The following is a 5,617-nucleotide window of genomic DNA, read 5'->3' on the forward strand; positions in this document are numbered from 1 at the left end:
CAGTTTTGTTATAAGACAGAGCAGCTGCACACTTGCTTTACAGTTGCTCAGTTGCTCTCTCTCCACGTGACCAGGTTTGCGTTCTCTCTCTCTCTTTCTCTCTTCACACAATTAGGTCAATGTTTTTAATAATATTCCTTTACATAACGGATTTTTATTTAGTTAAAATCTAGCCAAGGAAACCTGGTCCCAAATTCAAGAGTACTTAGAAGTAACATTTTCGTTCCCCAGGATAGTGTGCTGAGAGCATGGATGGAGATCATGAGACGTTCCTCTTCACCAGTGAGAGCGTAGGCGAAGGCCACCCCGACAAAATTTGCGATCAGATCAGCGACGCAGTGCTTGATGCCCATCTTAGCCAGGACCCTGACGCCAAAGTTGCTTGTGAAACGTGTACCAAAACTGGTATGATCCTGATCTGTGGGGAGATTACGTCCAAGGCCCAAGTTAATTATCAACAAATTGTGCGTGATATTGTTAAGAAAATTGGTTTTGATGATTCACGAAAGGGCTTTGACTACAAGACCTGTAATATTCTTCTGGCCCTGGAGCAAAAGTGTGCGGAGATTGCTAATGGTGTACACATCGGGCGCAGTGATGACAACACTGGTTCAGGGGACCAGGGACTGATGTTTGGTTATGCCACTGATGAGACCGACGAGTGCATGCCCTTAACTATTATGCTGGCACACCGTCTCAATCAGAAGATTGCAGAGCTGCGAAGAGATGGGACGTTCTAGTGGGCGCGACCTGACTGTAAGACTCAAGTCACATGCCAGTATGCCTTCGATCAAGGAGCTGTTTTTCCCAAAAGAGTGAACACTGTTGTCGCTTCTGTACAGCACTCGGAACAAATTACTGTCGAAGCTTTGCGTGACGAGGTTATAGAGAAGGTCATCAAGGTCATTATTCCTGAAAAATATATAGATACTCAAACGAAATACCACATCAACCCTTGCGGAGAATTAATCATGGGTGGACCTCAAGGTAACGTTGGGCTAACTGGTAGGAAAATCATCGTTGACACTTACGGTGGGTGGGGCGCTCACGGCGGGGGAGCATTCTCTGGCAAAGATTACACAAAGATTGACCGCTCAGCGGCCTATGCCGCCCGATGGGTTGCCAAGTCACTGGTGAAAAACAAATTATGTAGACGCTGTTTGGTTCAGGTATCTTACGCCATTAGTGTTGTGCACCCCATAAGCATCAGCATCTTCCACTATGGCACCTCACAGTACACATCAAAACAGCTTCTGAAGATTGTTAACCACAACTTTGATCTACGACTAGGACATATTGTCAAGGAACTGGGCTTAAAGAGACCAATTTACAGTGATACGTCGTGTTATGGACATTATGGACGGCAACAGTTCTCTTGGGAGCAGCCCAAGAAGTTGACCATCCCTGAATTTTAGAGTCAAATAATTCTTAAGGATTACTATCATTTTTACGTTTTTCATCAAGTCCCTGTTAATATGGGAGAACACTATGTCTATGCTTGATTCACAACTCTCCGAAACACGAGAATGAAGTTATTGAGAACACTTTCCCACCAGGAGACTTGAACCCTAGCCAGCACAGAAGCCTGGTGGGAACCTTTAATTTTATATTCAATTGATAGTTTTATATACTTTTTTGACGTTTTATATACCAGAGTATATAAAATCTCCGGGCCTTTTATATATCAGAGTAAATAAAATTAAAATGACTCTATAAGACCAGCGTCTGGGTCAAGATAAATACGTTTTCTTCCACTAAACTGAATCCAGTTTTTTTTATCTTTTTTTCGGTGGGGGGTTCTATGTGATCCTCCTCCTCCTCCAACTGTTTGTGGTTCTCCTCCTCCTCCTCCTCCTCCTTCTCCTCCTCCAACTGTTTGTGGGTCTCCTCCTCCTCCTCCTCCTCCTCCTTCTCCTCCAACTGTTTGTGGGTCTCCTCCTCCTCCTCCTCCTCCTTCTCCTCCAACTGTTTGTGGGTCTCCTCCTCCTTCTCCTCCAACTGTTTCTGGGTCTCCTCCTCCTCCTCCTCCTTCTCCTCCAACTGTTTGTGGGTCTCCTCCTCCTCCTCCTCCTCCTTCTCCTCCAACTGTTTGTGGGTCTCCTCCTCCTCCTCCTCCTCCTCCTTCTCCTCCAACTGTTTGTGGGTCTCCTCCTCCTCCTCCTCCTCCTTCTCCTCCAACTGTTTGTGGGTCTCCTCCTCCTCCTCCTCCTCCTCCTCCTTCTCCTCCAACTGTTTGTGGGTCTCCTCCTCCTCCTCCTCCTTCTCCTCCTCCAACTGTTTGTGGGTCTCCTCCTCCTCCTCCTTCTCCTCCAACTGTTTGTGGGTCTCCTCCTCCTCCTCCTCCTCCTCCTCCTTCTCCTCCAACTGTTTGTGGGTCTCCTCCTCCTCCTCCTCCTCCTCCTTCTCCTCCTCCAACTGTTTGTGGGTCTCCTCCTCCTCCTCCTCCTCCTCCTCCAACTGTTTGTGGGTCTCCTCCTCCTCCTCCTCCTCCTTCTCCTCCTCCAACTGTTTGTGGGTCTCCTCCTCCTCCTCCTCCTTCTACTGTTTGTGAAGTTTTTACCTTTCCTACTCCTTCTCCTGCATTTTGTAATTCTCCTCCTCCATGTGATTCTTTTGTTTGTTCTTCTTTCTCGACTTCCACATAAATGTTAAATTTAATGCTAGCAAATGTGTCTGAGGAATTAATATTCTTAGCTAACATTTTACATTCCACCTCATTATGACTGTCTTCGAGTTCAAGTTTCATAACCACGAATGGGGGTAGTGAATTTTCTTTCATTGGGAAACTGTCCGAATAAAATCCACAATTAAATATATCTTGACTTGCAGCATGGGTACATGATATCAACAATTTGTTCATGTAAAATCGTTTTCCTTCCTTTCGACATTTTTTACGTGATGCATCTAAATTGTTCTTTAATTTGACGTCTTTTATTTCACGTCGATCTGTATAAATATCAGGTGTGAAATTATGGAAATTCCATGGAAATATTAATATAATTGGATTTTTTGTATAATATCCCCTATCAATATTAGAATTTGTATATAGTTTATTTATGTAATATGCAGAATAACCATTGGTAAAGTTGTGGATTTCATCATAATAACTAAGGAATTTATTAAAGGGTTGAATTAGTGTCTTATCAGTTTCAGTAATAGTTTTAGGATTATACAAAATTGGTGGTTTGGGAACAATAAAGAGACCTTCATAAGTTTTTATGTCTTCGATAAATGGCGAGAATAATGATTCTATAAGTTTGGATTTCATTTGGGATTTTCGAAGTTCAGACGAATCTGTGGAGGATTGTAATAATTCTTGAAGTAATTCATGAGGTTGTTCGACGGATTTCATTTGACTGATGACGTGAGGAACGCCAGAGGACTCATTTTCACTTGTTTGTAATTCTACTCCGCCTTCTTCTCCTTCTCCTCCTTTTCCGACATCTTGTAATTCTCCTACTCCTCCTCCTCCTCCTCCTCTTCCTCATCCTCCTCCTCCTCCTCCTCTTCCTTCTCCGGCATCATGTAATTCTCCTCCTCCTCCTCCTCCTCTTCCTTCTCCGGCATCTTGTAATTCTCCTCCTACTCCTCCTTCTCCAGTGTCTTGTAATTCTCTTCCTCTTCCTCCTCCTCCTCCTCCTCCCTCTCCATCGTCTTGTAATTCTTCTGCTCCTCCTTCCCCTGCATCATGTAACTCTACTCCTTCTCCTGCGTTGTATAATTCCCCTCCCACTACTCCTGCGTTGTGTAATTCCCCTCCTACTACTCCCACGTTGTGTAATTCCCCTCCCACTCCTCCTCCTACATCTTTTATTAGCTCAATGGACTTTGGTGTTGTGTCATGGCTGATGGAATTGTAATTGTTTTCCTTTTTATATAATTTTTTAGTATTTTTAGATTTTTTCCGTGAATTAATGACTACTATAACTGTTAGGAAAATAATTAATATTAATAACATAATAATTGTTGACAGTAGATTATTCATTCTTAATTTTCTCTTTTTTTAATTATATGATTTTTAATTCAGATATTTTTAAAAAATAAAGTAATTATGCAACCAAAGTCAAATATGTTATTGTTTTTATCCTGTTGAGTAGTTTTCCAGTATTAAGTGATATTGGATATTATATTAAATATTGGAATACCATTCAATGTTGAATGAGTCATTCAATGTTGGATTGTTTTCCAGTATCCAGCACTATACTATATACTCTATACTATGTCGATATTGATTAGTTTTCTGGTTAGTATCCAATGATATTGGATAGTATATTCAACATTGAACGTGTGCAGATGTGACAGCAGTCACAAACACCCTGATGGATAGTTGAAAAAAAAGAGATTTGAGTCCCTGATTAAAAAAAAAAAAAGACTACTACTACTACTACTACCCTACTTAAATTACTTACTGTTTTGCTTACTGAACACTGTAATACAACAGGTGTTGATGTAAACTCTAATCCAAAAAATGTCGTCCCTACCACAGGTGTTATTAGAAAACATATTTGCACTTGTTCCATATCGTCATCTTTTAATTATTTGTTCCAGAGTTTGTAAAATTTGGAGCCATGTTATTCTTGACTCGTCATACATGCCATTCCGCACTCTTTATCATCGATTAATATGGGATTCATATACTCTTTTCCCTAGTCCACTTCTACATAGCAATGAAGATGGTAATTTGTCTCTTTACAATGCATCCTATATTGTGGAACAATTATGTTACATCAAATACAACATAACCGATGGAAGATACTGTATGAGAGGCCTTCTAAAGATGATCGAGACTAAAATGAATAACTGGTCGAAAATGGGTCAAGAAAAAAAAGACTCTGAACTATTTGAGTTATTGAATGATCATCCTATGTTTACATCAACATTAAAAACAATGACGAGTGTTAATCATCCTTTAAAAGGTATGATAAACAAAAACAAAGTGTGGTCTTTAGTGACAGCTATGACAATGTTCTCTCGGGATACAGATGAAATTTTACAATTGTTAAATATTTGTCTTCGAATGTATCCCACGTCAACTGTTCTGGATATTTTTTATGGATATACAGTTATTTTTCTTTTTTCTTTTCAAAACTTACAGCAATCTAATATTAATCATTATAAGGTACATTCTGCACTCTATCTGACAGAAAATATAATTCTTCAATCGTCAGAACAAACATATTATTGTGAACAGGCCCTTCTAATCAATCATGTTCCAAGTAAAGGTGAAATTACACGTGTCGATTATATTCCTGGAGTGGATATAGTCAGTATAGTTTTGAAGGTAGTAAAGCGGCATTCATCTATGCAATTTTTAATTATCGAATCGCAGCCACAATCACCACTTGTACATCAGTTACCGCAAAATGCTATTTGTTCATTTTCTATGTTTAATTCTTTTTCTTTTTCTTTTGATGTATTGGTGCTTATGCCAGATTCTTCTGATATTAATAGGGAGGAAGACTGGAGAAAAAAAGTGAAAGAAATTTCAGTAATCAAATTTAGAAACATTTTATCTGAACAAAATAAACCCTGTTATAATTTAAATATTAATGTATATCTACTAATGGTAAGTAAGAGGAATCAGGATTTATGTTGGATTATGTATTGTATTTTGGGA

At 39.7% G+C, this 5,617-nt stretch overlaps 1 pseudogene; it reads left to right on the forward strand.

Moving 5' to 3' along the window:
• Positions 1 to 248: 248 nt before the first annotated feature.
• Positions 249 to 1,415, forward strand: LOC123752676 (S-adenosylmethionine synthase-like; annotated as a pseudogene).
• Positions 1,416 to 5,617: the final 4,202 nt, after the last annotated feature.

Source organism: Procambarus clarkii, unplaced genomic scaffold (genome assembly GCF_040958095.1).
Source record: "Procambarus clarkii isolate CNS0578487 unplaced genomic scaffold, FALCON_Pclarkii_2.0 HiC_scaffold_504, whole genome shotgun sequence".
NCBI lineage: Eukaryota > Metazoa > Arthropoda > Malacostraca > Decapoda > Cambaridae > Procambarus > Procambarus clarkii.